General features: G+C 35.8%; 1 protein-coding gene across 2 annotated transcripts in view; it reads right to left on the reverse strand.

Moving 5' to 3' along the window:
* Window positions 1–15867, reverse strand: part of LOC106092100 (1-phosphatidylinositol 4,5-bisphosphate phosphodiesterase) — a 119842-nt gene extending 103975 nt beyond the window's left edge. For both annotated transcript variants that reach the window (XM_013258856.2, XM_013258858.2), the window contains exon 1: window positions 15839–15867. The gene's annotated coding sequence lies outside the window, so the exon portion shown is untranslated. The remainder of the gene's footprint in view (window positions 1–15838) is intronic.
* Window positions 15868–16201: the final 334 nt, after the last annotated feature.

Below are 16201 nucleotides of genomic sequence, written 5' to 3' on the forward strand. Positions count from 1 at the left end.
TCACAAAATAGTATAGCAGATAGGAAAAAACGATAACCACACCACATGCTTGTAAAACAAACGTAGAGAGAAAATAACCAAAATGTTCGTCATCGACATGACAAATACAGGCTTGTTTTCAGACACACACGCATATATGAGACTACTATGATTGAAGCAGAAAATATAAGAGACAAGAATGAATCGAAACAAGCCAAGTGGTCATACCAAACGCAAAAACAAGCCTTTCAATGGTTTGAGTATGTAGGGAAAGGAGTTGAAACAAAAAACCTAGTGGCCCATACATATACTCCACACATACGTTATCATATACCATGGTAGAATCATACTCTTCTAAGACCACACTTTTACGCTGACATTTAACGAGCTTAAACTTAAGTCCTTCAGCTCGTTTGTGTTGTGTACTAGGTCGTTGTCGTTGTCGCTGTGTTCATGTTGGTGTTGCTGTTGCTGTTTTTTGATTATTTGTTTCCCCCAATTGGTTAATGAAGCATTAAACTTTTGCTGCTTGCGCTTTGTTATGCTGTGGCCTCCATCTGCTTTCCCGCCGCCCTTTTATGCTAAGCCAGCCAAGCCCCTAAGCGCTATTGTGGCTTTTGGATTAATGCTATGCCAAGAAAAACTTTAAAACTTTACTGTGATGATGTTGTGGCGAATGAATAGCAAAAAGTATTTACATACATAAAACATGCTTCATTATGGGCTTTAGGAAATGGGGCAGAAAAACTTCAATATAAAAGCAAATGTGGCAACAGCCAAAAAAAATTTATGCAAAAATAATCTCTAAGGCTATGTCAATAAACTAAGTAGAAAGTAAAATCTAGTATACCAACTGTTTGAAAAATTAATTTTATTTTTTTTATAATACTTTTTAACGTTTTATATTTTGCAAATTTTCTCTGAGTGTATTTAATTTTTATTCTTTGGGTTTCCTAAGAAATTTTTAAAATCCCCCACAATTTTTTAGGGAAACCAAAATGAAACCACAATAATAATTGCATATCAAAATGTAGTTTACCAAAGAGATTTCAGTATATGAACGCTTTAGAGAATAAAGGGCAGCATATCGATACAACTTTGGCTAATAGCTAATGTCTTTGACCGAGGATAGAGATTTTCTTTTCTTATAATAATCAACAAAATCTTTCCAAAAACATTTTACAGGAATTTTTTTTTAATAAAGCAACCCAAAAGTTTTGTTGACAACGACATTAAACCTATTGTGCAAGGACAGACCTTCTTCAATATCCTTCACTTGAGGCAAGTGAAGAAGAACTCCTAAGCTGTGGCGGCTTATTTTTTCTCTCTCTCTCTCTCAATGCTATGCTGACAACAACAAAAAAGAAAATGAATCCTACAAGTCACTGAGATATATTTTCAATACCACCATAATGTTGCCAAGCACATTTTCAAGACCTTCCTTCCATAGCTGACATTAATTTTGTTTCCTGTTGGTGTTGTTGTTGTTCTTGATGGTATTTGAAGAACAAATGCCAATGAAAATTTATGATATTTACTGGAGTTTGATTAAAGAAAAACAATGCAGAGATTCTTTCAGCCAGTTGTAATTTTTCTTCTCTCCGTATTTCATTCACTTCACCATGAGGTGGGGTAACACTAAGAGGCAAACTAATAAATTTTTACTTAGGAAAAAAAAGTGACAGGTTTAAAAGGAAGTAGAAGGAAAACAAGCATGAGGTCAGTCAAAGTCATCGATATAAATCTAAAGAAATTAATCGATCATTTCTGATTTATTTTTATAGTTAAAAGAAATGAGAAAAATTATGAGTAAATTAATTAATAAGTAAAATGTGACAAGTTCGGCCTAACCGAGTATTGGCAACCCACCACCATAGATCCTGCCTAAAAAATGTACACAAATGAACTTTGTTGAAGGGCATATGTTTACTTTCCGTAGAAAATTGTTGTCAATTCAAGCAAAAATTTAAGCTTCTAGGGGCCCTAGAAGACTAATCGGGCGATCGGTTAATATGGGAACTATATTAGATTAAAGACCGATTTGAACTATACTTGGCAGGACTGTTGCAAGTTGTAATAGATAAAAATTGCGGGGCTCAAGATGTGAAATCGGGAGGTAGGTTTATACCTTTGTAAGCTGTTCAGATTAAAGACCACCCGGTACCTCGCAGTTAAACTTCTCTTGACAGCAATGAACACCACACAGATCGGACCTCAATATCCCTGCTTGTGTGGTGCTCCCAGCTATCTCGTGCAGGGCCAGATCTCGGAGATGGGTGGTGCGGTTTAAGTGAAATTTAGTAACCTAAAACCAAAATTGTGGTAACTAAAGGGGTAACTAGGGGGCCGCCCCACCCCCAAAACCCACCCAATATATTTTTAGACAAATCACCAAACTATGGCACTCAAATGAAAGGTATTTGAGAGTAGAAAATGAATCTGATATTCAAAAATGGAGTCAAGTGTTTGGGGGGCCGCCCCACCCCAAAACACCCCTAAATCGGATCTAAATTAACAACCAGGGTAATATGGGTCTCAAATAAAAGGTATTTGGAAGTTTCTCTAAACATTTCAAATTTCACAGAGTTATCTCTACCCGTTCTCTAATTGCATTTTGTTTACTAGTTTTTTACGATTCTATCCCACTGTGCAATACAATAAAAAAAAAAAAAAACATTGTCACATTATAACTGTATCAAACTCTCTTCATTAAAACTATGCACAGCATCATCTTTTTACCCTCCACCATAGTCACCCTATATATATATCGACATTTCGTTGGTAACACATCGAAATACTAATCCGAGACCCAACAAAGTATATATATTCTTGATCGTCTTGACATTCTGAGTCGATTTAGCCATGTCCCTCCGATTGTCTGTCTGTCGAAAGCACGCTTACATTCGAAGGAGTAAAGCTAGACACTTTTTGCACAAATACTTCCTATTGGTGTAGGTCGATTGGAATTGTAAATGGGCCATATCGGTCATTTGATGATGTAGCTGTCATATATCCTGACTTCGGGAGTCTCTAAACGGCTCAATTCCTATCCCATTTGGCTGATGTAGATCTCGGATGTAGACTTCTTGAGCCTCTAGAGAGCGCAATAATTATCCGATTTGGCTGAAATTTTGCATAAAGTCTTTTGTTTTGACTTCGCATAACTATGCCAAATATAGTTCATCGGTTCAAAACCTGATATAGCTTCCACATAAAATGATCTCCCGAGTATATTTTTTTACCTTATAGAGGACACAATTCTTATGCGATTTGGCTGAAATTTTGTACAACGACTTTTCCTACCTCAACCCTCGACTTTTGACCCTCAACATAAAGCTAGGCACTTGAAATTTTGCACAAGTACTTCCTATCGGTGTAGGTCGGTTGGGATTGTAAATGGGCCATATCGATCCATGTTTTGATATAGCTGCCATATAAACCGATCTTGAATCTTGACTTCTTGAATCTCTAGACGGCGCAATTATTATCCGATTTGGCTGAGATTTTGTATGACCTCAAATAGACGTCTCTAGACGGCGCATTTCCTATTCCATTTGGCTGAAATTTTGTATAAAGTGTTTTGTTATGACCTCAAACAAACGTGCCAACTATGTTTTGAATCGGTTCATCGGTTCGGAGAATGCAATCATTATCCGATTTGGCCAAAATTTTGCATGAAGTCTAAATCGATTTATTATTGGATATAGCTCCCATATAAACCGATCTCCCAATATTACTTCTTGATTTGGCTGAAATTTTGCACAATGACTTAAACTATGGTCTCCAACCTGATATGGCTCAAATAGCAAGACAATTTTTATCCATTATCATTTGTTTTCCTTTAAACAGATACTGGGCAAAGAATTTGACAAATGCGATCCATGGTGGAGGGCGTTTAAGTTTCGTCCAAGCCAAACTTAGCACGCTTTTACTTATTTCATCTTAATTTCTTTTTTTTACTTTTTAATATTTTTAGGGTTTCTTAGTGTCTCCCCTTTCTTTAGAAATAATTGCGCCATTAGCACGTATTCTATTTTTATCCTTCCACTTCTTGGCTTTTCGTTTTCATTGTAGCTTTTTTTTCTTTGGTTTATTCATTAATTTTAAAAATCAATTTATTTATCAGCGTCATCATTGTTACCATTGTCATGATGAGTTTCATTTTCCCTTTTTCATTTCCCATTTTCCATAAAAAAAAACCCCAAAAGCAGCACCCTTGTCGTTCATATCTCTTGAAGTTGTTGTTGTTTTCGAACTATTTCTCAATTTTATTTCATTTCATTTGAAAGTAAGCAACAATTGCTCATAATTTGCCATCATTAAAATTCAATGTTTGAATGACGTTAAGTAACAATGTCATCCTTTTCAAATTCGCCTTTGGTTAAAGGACATTCGAGTAAATTTAAGAAGAAGATAAAACATAAATTGGGGGAAACCAACAATGGGCGACTAGCTTACTTGCATAACCCTTTTATACATTACTATTTTTCTTATTATTTCTCGCAAAGAAAAAGGATTTTATATAACTAAAAAGGGCTAGAAATATATATATCATTGATTTTAACAATTAAAAAAGGCCTGCAACATTCATTCATTCATATAAAAATCAAAAAAACCTATACAGACTAAGGCATTTTATAAAGATATACCATTTGGAAGAGATATATTCTCAAAACGCCTATTGTCATCTCTGCCTGCCTCCCTGCCATATCGCATTCATTATGAAAATATCAACAATGAATAGAACAGAGGCGAATACACATAGAATTATTGCTGCTGCTGCTGCTCATTTTTCCATGAAAAACGAAGCATTTCCCATTGTTGAGCACAGAAAAATGCCATTGACAGCCATTTCCTCGATTAAGGGCGAAAGTAGTTGTCATAAACTAAAGTTTTATGGGTTAAAGATATCGATGATTTATAGTCTCCGTTTTGGGGATTGTTAAAATTAACAATGGCAATACGCATAGCAAAGAAACAAAAAACACAAGCGCACACACACACACACTGAAATGATAGGCTGAGCATAATGGCATAATAACAAACCAAAATGGACTTGTGATAAAGAATAAATGGTAAATAACTTGCATGGGGACCAACCTACTATAAGAATAATTAATATTAATATGTTCATAAGTGCTTTTAATATGCTTTTGATGACAGAAATGTGAAAGAGGAAAGTTAATTTAATTTTTCATTAATAATTCCAATTATTAAAACATCACTTTGTATGGTATAATAGAATAACCATAGGACCACCTAATCGTATACTTGTTATAATTGTTCCATATTCATAAATCATACGCTCCAATGTACCGCATAGCATCATTTGTATTCTTCCACCAACCACAACGATTGTGCATTGGTAATTTGCAACGCCAAGCATGTGAGTAGCTAGTATGCTGTTAAGTTTACCAATCGACATAGAATCATTTCCTCAATTCATTTACCCATGTGTCATTGTCGGTCTATCTGGCTTTGTATTGTTGTAACCCATAATTCCCGTTTCAGATTTTAATTAAATTTTATATATTGATTGTTGGGACATTAATATTGACGGGATAATTTTTAAGCAAAAAAATAAAATAAATATATATGGATTAAAAAAAAGAAAAACAATTTAAATATTCAAAAATTTATAATTAATAAACAAATAATAGAAAATAACATATGTAAAAAACAAGTTCTTTGCGCGGTATCTCTTTCTTGGCAAACAAAGAATAATGAATAAGAACTGTTATGCTATTGGGGTCCGATTCAGACCATAAATCAATTGAATGCTGAACATTGTAGAAGTCATTGTGTAATATTTCAATCCATTCGGATAAGAATTGAGCCTTGTAGGCGCTCAAGAAGCAAAATCGAGAGATCGGTTTATATGGAAATCGAGAGGTCGGTTATATGATCAAGTAATAGATCGATCCAGGCCATATTGGACACGGGAGAAGCCGTTGTACAAAATTTCTGCCAAATCTGATGAGAATTGCGCCCTCTATAGGCTCAAAAAGTCAAGATCTCAGATCGATTTATATGGCAGCTATATGAGGTTATGTATCGATTTGCGCCATACTTAGCACAGATATTGGAAGACATAATAAAACACCACATGCAGTCAAATCGGATAAGAATTGCGCCCTCTAGCGGCTCAAGAAGCTAAGATCTCAGATCGGTTTATATGGCAGGTATACCAAGTTATGAAGCGATTTGAATCATACTTAGCACCGTTGTTAGAAGTGATACCAAAACAAAATGTGCAAAATTACAGCCAAATCGGATAAGATTTGCGCCCACTAAAAACTGAAGAAATCAAGACCCAACATCGATTTATATGGCAGTTATTTCAAGCTATGAACCGATTTGAAACATACTTAGCGCAGATATTGATAACCAAACACTTCATGCAAATTTTCAGCCAAATCGGATAAGAATTGCGCCATCTAGCGGCTTAAGAAGTCAAGACCCAAGATGGGTTTATATGGCAGCTATATCAAAACACGGATCGATTTGGCCCATTTACAATCCCAAACGACCTACTCTTATAAAAAGTATTTGTGCAAAATTTCAAGCGCCTAGCTTTACTCCTTCAAAATTTAGTGTGCTTTCGACAGACAGCACGCTAAATGGACTGATGGACGAACATGGCTAAATCGACTTAAAATATCATGACGATCAAGAAGATATATACTTTATGGGGTCTTAGACGCATATTTCGAGGTGTTACAAACAGAATAACGAAATTAGTATACCCCCATCCTATGGTGGAGGGTATAATTCTAATAAACCAAAAGTAACCGTTGAGTGGAACGGATGTGTTTTCATTTCGCTTCTCAAAGAAAAAAATTCGTATCTCGGAATAAGTACTACCCATTACGAAAAATGTCAAAACCTTTTTGAAATAGACCCAAAATGGACTCCAACGACCCAACAGCTGCGGTGGTGACGTCAGAGCGTAGCATGTTGTCCTCCCCTTCTATAGGTGTGGTATCCCCAGATAGCGACAGTGTCAATGAAACAGTTATCGCAGACGAATCTAGAGATGAGGGCAGCGGGATGAGTGAGGAAGTGAGCGATGGCTTTGCTAAGCTCACAAGCAGACCGAAAAAGTGATCCGGGGCATGACGAAGGAGACCGAGGAGTATGTACCGGCAGCGCAATCTAATACTAAAACTACAGGCAGTGCAGGGGTAAGAGACCTAACACAGTCTAACGAACCCAATGACGATCCCATGACCGACGAAAAGTTCGGAAGACAGGGTTGGTGAAGATCCTAGTATTGAAACATCAGACAGCGCAGCGACAGGAGTTTCAATGCAGCCTAACGAACAGCCAATTTACTTAAGATTGGAAAGACTAAGATAGGAAAAGATCCTAGTATTGAAACATCAGGCAGTACAGGAACGGGAAACTCAATACAGCCTAAAAAACACGGACCTGACGATGGAACCATTACAGACTTTATAAAGATTCGGAAGACTAGGATAGGCTAAGAACCTAATACGACAACATCAGGCAGTGCAGTGACAGGAAAGCCAATGCAGCCTAATGGGCAGGGGGCGCACTTTTATTACTTTGAACACAACGGTTAAATTTTTTTTTTTTTACATCAATTTTTTCCAAATATTTCTCGGTTGAACCCACAGTGACTAACACCATTTTGCCAAAATATTTGTTTTTTTTTTACTTAAGTAAAGTTCGATATTTGAATTAATTTAAAAAGTAAATAACATCCTAGTAACCAATTAGCACATTAATTATTTAGCCATTTCGCACTCTTCCATAGGTTTTCAATATGAAAACAAAACAAAAAAATGCTTAATGAATTTACCACGAAACTAAGGCCTATTCTCATAGGTGTTAATAAAAATGTTCACCTAGACTAAGAAATCTTTAATTAACCTTAATAGCAATTAAAGTGATTTATATATTGTTTGTTCCACAAAGGAAAATTGCACACCTCATCAACAACACTTCGCCTACCCCTTGGCCAAGAGTAGAAAAAAAAAACGTCTAGAAAAAACGAGACAACAACATTAGCAATGGCAATATGGGCGATGTCGACCATTTGAATTCTATTTCGGTTAATATAAACACAAAATTGCTGAATGAGTCTGCCTGTGGGCCAGAGAACGAAAAAAAAAATAGACAAATGAGGAAATAAACTTGAAAATTTACTTTCTTAATCAAAACATAGGTGTTGATTTTCAATGCTATTTTGATAAATAAACTTGCAAAGAAAATTTAGCAATGAACTTAGTTAAGAAATCAGCAAAAAAATTTGCTGCTCATTAGGTTTCAAAGGAAGAAGCCATTTTGTGGTTTTTGCTTTCATTTCTTAATTTCATTGAAATTTTTAACCGACACTTTAATCGCTGGCACTACCTGCAAAGGCACGCACAATTAATTCATTAAAACACTTTTTTGCTAAGCTTACACTTATTAAAGCTGACATTAAATGAGAGTGCATTAATTATGCATAACATGATTCATAATAAATTCAACAATATTAACATTAATGTAAATTACATTCACAATAGAGGTGACCGATGACAAGGAAAAAAATTCCAGCAACAACAACAACAAAAAACAAACGATTAAAATAATATAATTTAAAGCTGATGAAACACACAGCTGTGTGCAATTTAATGTGGGTTATGTAAAGCCATCGCATACGCATACGTAATAACATTATTATACCCAATATTGAGTTAATATCAATTATTCACATACCGAACACTAACCGCCAATATGATATATATATACACAGAAAAAAATATAACAAACATTTTTCAATCAAAAATTTAATTGAAAACAGAAACGTTTAAAAAAAAAAAATTATTATTGAATCAATAATTTTTTAATTGTATCCGGACTTTTTTTCGATATGGCCCTTTTGCAATTGTATCCGGACTTGATATTTACGCAATATTCGATAAAAACATTTATTGGTTCAATCATTTCTTTAATTGAATTTGCTGTTATTTTTTTAATTATGATCGCAATTGAATTTTTTGCCAATTTCAATCAAAATTTAATTGACTGAATCATTTTTTAATTGAATCTGAAAAATTAATTAAATCTAACAAGTAAAAGCGTGCTAAGTTCCCATGGATTCTACTAAACAATGGGAGCTATATCTGGTTAAAGACCGATTTGGACCATACTATGAGCAAAATTTCAGCCCTATTGGGCAACAATTCGGACTTTCAGGGGCTCAAGAATTCAAATCGGGAGATTTTAGCCAAATCGGGCAAAATTTGGGGCTTCCAGTGGCTCAAGAAGTCAAACCGGGAGATGGGTTTATATGGGAGCTATATCAGGTTATGGACCGTACTTGGCACACTTGTTGGAAGTCATAACAGAAAACGACATGCAAAATTTCAACCAAATCGGACATAAATTGCGGCTTCCAAAATACAAAGCCAATCTCGGCGAAAATTCCAAAAAAAGAAGTAAGAGTAGAATATCCCCGAAAACAGTGGAGAAATTGAATCATTCAAGCGGACTTTTTTGTAGGGATTTTTAAGCAATATCCCAATTTACGTGAACCACCCTTTGCATTCAAAATACTTCTCTGCTGAAGCTTTTTCATCCATTCTGACAACATGCCCTAGCCGACGCAGCCGTTGCATTTTGATACGTATAACAATGCGATCGTCGAAAGAAAATTCTTTCTCTCAAACACTGCCTCGTCTGCTTTGACAAATACCCATGCCTCAGAACCATATAACAACACGGGTAGTATCCGTGTCTTGTTTAGTTAAATCTTCGTCTGTCGAGAGTGGTTGTTCCTAAACCGCTTACTTACTTAGTCCAAAGTAGCATCTGTTCGCCAGTATTATACTTCGCTTTATTTCAAAACTAGGGTCATTCTATTCGGTTACGGCGGTAACGAGGTAGATAAAGTTACTGACTACCTCAAAGTTGCGGTTCCCAACTTTCTCCATTTTCTTAATCTGGTCGGCTGTACAAGGCATATTGGGAGTTGAAACCATCCATTTCGTCTTATCTCCATTTACTGCCAGACCTATTTTCACTCGCTCTCTTTCGATTCTTTCAAAGGCAGCAGTTACTACTTCCGGTGACCGACCTATGATGTCGATGTCGTCAGCATAGGCGAGGAGCATGCGTTCTTTTTCATTTCATTTCATTTATTTAACACCAAGCACAACAAGATTATATCTTATATTTTACTGTGCTGGTTCACAACAGTGCAGTTTCATCAATTAATTCCATTATAAACTATAACTTATAAAAAAATAAATAAATAATTTAATTATAACTTATACTACTAGACTACATACAATTTCTACTTATAATAATCATGTAGCTCCTTTTTGAATTCAATAGCATTGCTTATGAGTTGTATATATGATGGGAGGGTGTTCCAGAGACGAATACTGTTTACAATAAATTGCCTTTCAGTGATTTGAGATTCAAATCTAGGTTGAATCAGTTTGCGCCCTCGATTTGATCTAGCAAATTGTAGGTGTTTGTAAAGATATTCAGGTTCTTTGTTATAAATAACCTTATGTAGTAATTGCAAGCATTTAACATTTAGTAAATTTTCAACTGAAAGATCAAAAATCTGATAAGCAAATTGTGATATGTGGTCATACCGTGGTCTATTGTATACATATCGTGCAATATCATTGTAGGCAACTTTGATTTTCCTATTGTCATCAGCACTGCAACTTGCAAATAATTCACAATTATATAGAAGAGTTGGGATTAAGTAAGATTTAGCAAGAAGCATACGAGTTTCGAAAGGAGTTGACAGACGAGCTGCCCACATATTCCGCAGCATACCACGAACTTTTCCCACAGCTGCATTTATATGATTCGTCCAAGTTAAGGTAGAGTTGAATGTTAAACCCAAGTTTGTTGCTGCTTGAACACGGTTTACAATCGTGTTCTCAATCTTTACTTCAACTTGGTCAGGGATTGTAACACTTCTTTTGTGTATGATGATCAGCTTAGATTTGGTAGGATTTAAACGTAAGGCATTATTAACAGCCCAACAATATATTAAATTCAAATCATTATTTACATTAGAAATACATGTTTGAAAGTCATTCAGTTTCGTGCAGGTATACAGTTGAACGTCATCAGCATACATTTGTATCTTACATGTTAAAGGTACATCGGGCAGATCATTAATGTACATGGTGAATAACAATGGGCCCAAGATTGAGCCTTGGGGCACACCATTTGGAACATGAAGCGTATTTGACCAGATATCATTACAATATACGGACTGAGATCTTTGAGACTGGTACGATGATATCAGTTGACAGGCAGTTCGGGAAAAATTAAATAGTTTTGAGAGCTTGACTACAAGAATTTGATGGTTTACAGTATCAAATGCTTTACTGTGATCCAATAGAAGGAGAAAAGATACCATCTTGTTGTCCATATTTTGTCTAATATTTTCAACAACGTCTATTAAGACAGATGTGCAACTTCTCTTTTTTCTAAAACCAGATTGCCATTCTGATAATAGATTTTGAGTGCACAGGAATTGTTCGATTTGATTCGCCATTATGCATTCTAGCGCTTTGGATAAGAACGGTAAGATTGCAATGGGGCGGTATTCATTATTCGATTTTCTAGTCGGTATGATTTTAGCGAGCTTCCATTCATGCGGAAAGGTGGACTTGGTCAGAACAGTATTGAAAATATATGTTACATATGGCAGCAATTTTGGCATGATAATTTTGATAAATCTTGGATTTAGAGTATGCTGTTCAAAACGTCAGTTTGGTCTACACAGCAAAAGGAAAATGGATTTTCCACTTGTACAGTGTTCATATTTTCATATATATTTTCATGGGGACATATAGAGCAAACAGATACAAAATGCTCTTGTGAATAGTATGCCATATCTATTCACATCTGCATCTCGTATAATCTTTTCCAGCAGGATATTAAAGAGATCACACGATAGGCTGTCTCCTTGACTAAACGTTGTTTGGTATAACATGGTTCGGAGAGATTCTCTCCTATTCTTAATGTGGAACGTGTATCAGCAAGTGTCATGCTACAGAGTCTTATTAAGTTTGCAGGGATACCAAACTCAGACATGGCTTGAAATAGGGGTATCGAAAGCAGGCTTTGTAGTCAACAAAGTGATGGTAAGTGTTGATTTGTCCTTCTCGGGTCTTTTCCAGGATTTTGTACAGTGTGAATATCTGGTCTAGAGTGGATTTACCAGGACTAAAGTCGCATTGATAGTGCCCAATTATCTCGTTGACTTTAGGTTTTAATCTGTCACACAGCACGCTCGAGAGTATCTTGTATGCGATGCGGAGGAGACTTATTCCTCTGTAGTTGACACATTCTGTTTTGTCTCCTTTCTTGTGTTCGGGACATAGTAAGCTGAGGTTCCAATTATCGGGTATGTGTTCTTCCAGCCAGATTGAGCAGACAAGCTGGTGCATACGCCTTATCAGCGTTTCGCCTCCGGTCTTTAATAGTTCAGCGGGTAATCCGTCGGCTCCAGCTGCTCTGTTGTTCTTCAGATGTGTCAGTGCTACTTGGAGTTCATTATGACTAGGAGGAAAACATTCTATACCATCATCAGGGATTGGTTCTACGGTATCCTCTTCGCCGTCAACGTCGGACACTAGCAATTGTTCTTTCCATCTCCTCAGCATTCTATCTCTGTCAGTTACCAGAATTCCTTCTTTGTCTCTGGAGGAGGATGTGCCTGCACCAAAGCCATTGGTTTGATGTTTAATTTTTGGTAGAATTTCCGGCCTTCATTCTGACTCCTGTACATCTCAATTCGCTCTCACTCAAGTCTTTCCATTTTTATGTCTGCGGAATAGAAGTTTCTCTCTTCTCCCGATACCTCTACTTCGTGTATAGCGTTGCTACTGATTGCAGAGTTTGTCTGTATGCCGCATTCTTGGTTGCAGTAGCATCTAGATATTCTTGGTCGTAACACGGGTTTCTTTGGGGGGGTACTTCCGTTACCCAAGTACGAATTTCGCGGCATTTTCCATGGAGTGGACAATGGTTTGCCACTGTGCCATTATATCATCGGAACGAGGAGTGCTTTCATCAAGCAGTTAGGTCAGTCGAGTGAAGTATGCCACTGCAATGTTCAGCAGTGTCAGATCGTATTTTACTCGATATGATCAAACGGGTGTGACCCTTGCTACAATAAGGTAATGATCCGTACAAAGTGCATCTAACACACTGGAGGAATGCCTTCCATCTATCACAATGTTATCAATTTGGTTTCTCCTGTTTTGATCGGGGACAGCCATGTGGCTTTGTGAATATTTTTATGTTGATATCTTGTGTTGCTAATTACCATGTTTTTGGCGCGGCGAAATCTATTAGCCTCAACCTATTATCGGACGTCATCTCGTGGGGGCTTAACCTTCCGACTGTTGAACCGAATATGTCTTCCTTCCCTATCCTAGCATTACAATCCCGCAGAAAGATTTTTATGTCATAAGTGGGGCAATGGTCATATTCTCTCTCTAGGCGCTCGTAGAAAATATCCTTGATCTGCTCGTCCTTATCTTCCTTCCGTGGTATGGCGACAATTTTTTACCTTTGTATATCCCTGGAGGCCACCGTAGCGCAGAGGTTAGCATGTGCGCCTATGACGCTGAACGCCTGGGTTCGAATCCTGGCGAGACCATCAGAAAAGATTTTCAGCGCTGACTTTCCCCTCCCAATGCGGGCAACATTTGTGAGGTAATATGCCATGTAAAACTTCTCTCCAAAGAAGTGTCGCATGCGGCACGCCTTTCAAACTCGGCTATAAAAAGGAGGCCCCCCTCATCATTGAGCTTAAACTTGAATCAGACTGCACTCATTGATATGTGAGAAGTTTGCCCCTGTTCCTTAGTGTTCATGTTCATGGGCAAAATTTGCAATTGGCAATATCCCTAAAGGGACCCACCTTTATATGCAAATAATCTCTTTTTACAGCATACGAGTATGCATTTTCTTGTGAAATTGGTATTCAGGTTTCATGATGTATTAATTAAACAGGATTTTTTCCAAAGAATTGCAAGTGGCTATTGTGCTTTTTTGTTTTTAATTTTTATACAGTGGTATTAAGTATTGATGGAAAAATGCTTCTTTCCGAGAAATTTTAAATTTTGTGCAAAATTAAATGCAAATAAAAAGGGAAATTAAAGGTCAACAAAAACTTTAATAGTGGTGAATTATATTTTTTTTAGTAAACCAGATAAATAAAAAGGATTTTTTGAAGTTTTTCCTACATTCCATTTTTTTACATTTATTGCTACATTTGATTTGAGGACTTATTCTACAGCATTTGTAATGAATTTTTATATACATAGTGTGTTATACAGAACCTGGGGCATTATGTTATCAACATGTGGCACAAAGACTTGGCTTAAATGCTAACACCAAAAAAAGGAAAGCTTTAATAAAAGGGATTTATTTTAGACAAACCTTAACACATTTCCCCTGTATAACATAAATTTATGCCTTTATTTGCAAATATTGGATATAAATATTGAAATTGATATCTATTTGCTATTGGTGTTGTTGGGCAAATACCCCAAGCCCATAATAAATAAGAGTTCAATGTGAATCTTTAAGAGCAGAATTTTATTGAAACATCTTTGGAGCTTTTACTGTCGAGAAATTTCGTTTGACATTGTTGGTTGTCGTTGTTATAAAACTTAATGATAAACACATTTTTGGTACATAGAGAGGGGAAAATTCAGACTTACAAACTCTTAGCATGATAAAGAAAATGCTTCCATGCATGCCCTAGTAGACGTAAAAAAATGAATGAAAAATGTTTGGACAGACAGTTTGTTATATTCCTTTGTGGTGAAGGCTTCATTTTCTTCTAACTTTACAACCATTTTTTATTGGGGTTTACTCTCTTTCCCTTTCAGGCTCTTATTTGGAAATGTAAGCTGTTGCAAATGGCGATAAAGTTCAATAAACTTGAAATTCAATACTGCCATGCAGCCATCCCCCGTTTATGATGCTGCTGTAGTCACATTTTTGTATATTTTTTGTTTTTTTTTTTTTTGTTGTCTTGTATTGCAATATAAATATTTTTTTTATTTATAGTAATGCTTTATGTTTCAATTCTCTTTTTGCCTGTTGTTGAGTGTCAAACTGCACAAGAACTTTTTTCTCATCACCAAGGACTATTTTTAGTTTCAGTTCATTTTTGTACTTTCTAAAAACAAACGGTTTTCCCCATCCAAGGAGAGAAAATGAATTGAATTTTTTTTTTATTTTTAGTTTAGCTGGATTCTTTATGAAAGAAGTCCTTGAACAAATTCCCCATTCTCGGAATTAAATAAAAGAACTAATGAAACGCTAAATACTTTGCATCTACTATTAAACATCAAACGGGGTAAGGGTGAAAAAAAAAACAAAATTTATGCCTTCAATGAAATTTTTTGCGCCATTTTCAAAGAGGCAGAATTTTAATTAAGTATCTGTGTCAACTTGGGGAAGTAACACAGACTACCTGCTGGTATTTTCACAAAGAAATTATTTCCACTCCCCCAAAAAAGCATGGTACAGGCATATTAATTCACCTTTTGTGTAGAAAGGGTAGGCTTTTGTTTTTCCAATACCTTATTTTGTTGAGAAGCTCCTAGTGGGCCTGTGTCTCTATGTTTCCGGCAAGTTTATCTTTCAGCATGAATGCTTATCCTATGTGCAAAGAGCCAGAACCTTCTCATTTACATTTAAGTACAAATTCAAATTCATTTTTGTAGATTCCCGTGGCCCACTGCCTTCATTATTCTGCACTTTTTTCGTTTTTTTTTTTTGTCTTTAAATTCAAAAGCTTACAAATTTGTTTTCCATTAAAAAAAAAAAACACTGCCAAAAATCTTACCTTCATATTAATTATTATAGTTCATGCCTGTAAATAAAAGAAGAAAACAACAAACGAAAAAGTTAGCTATGTATTTGGTAATTTAGGAGAACTGAAAAACAAGAAATTTAATGGAATTTCCACAGAGCACGAAAGACAGCTGTGGCGATGTGATCTTTGAAATAAACTTTAAAAAAACTTTGGTTCTTTCATTGACATTGGTGTCAATTAACCTCGCAAATTAACAGAAATGTTATAAAACTAATAATGCGCTACCGTTTTAGGAGTTTTCAAAAAAAGAGCCCCGGGCTTTTAATATGCGGACACATAAACTAAAAATAAAAACACAACATGTCAAATATTTGGCATTTACTGCAATTTCAA

Source organism: Stomoxys calcitrans, chromosome 4 (genome assembly GCF_963082655.1).
Source record: "Stomoxys calcitrans chromosome 4, idStoCalc2.1, whole genome shotgun sequence".
NCBI lineage: Eukaryota > Metazoa > Arthropoda > Insecta > Diptera > Muscidae > Stomoxys > Stomoxys calcitrans.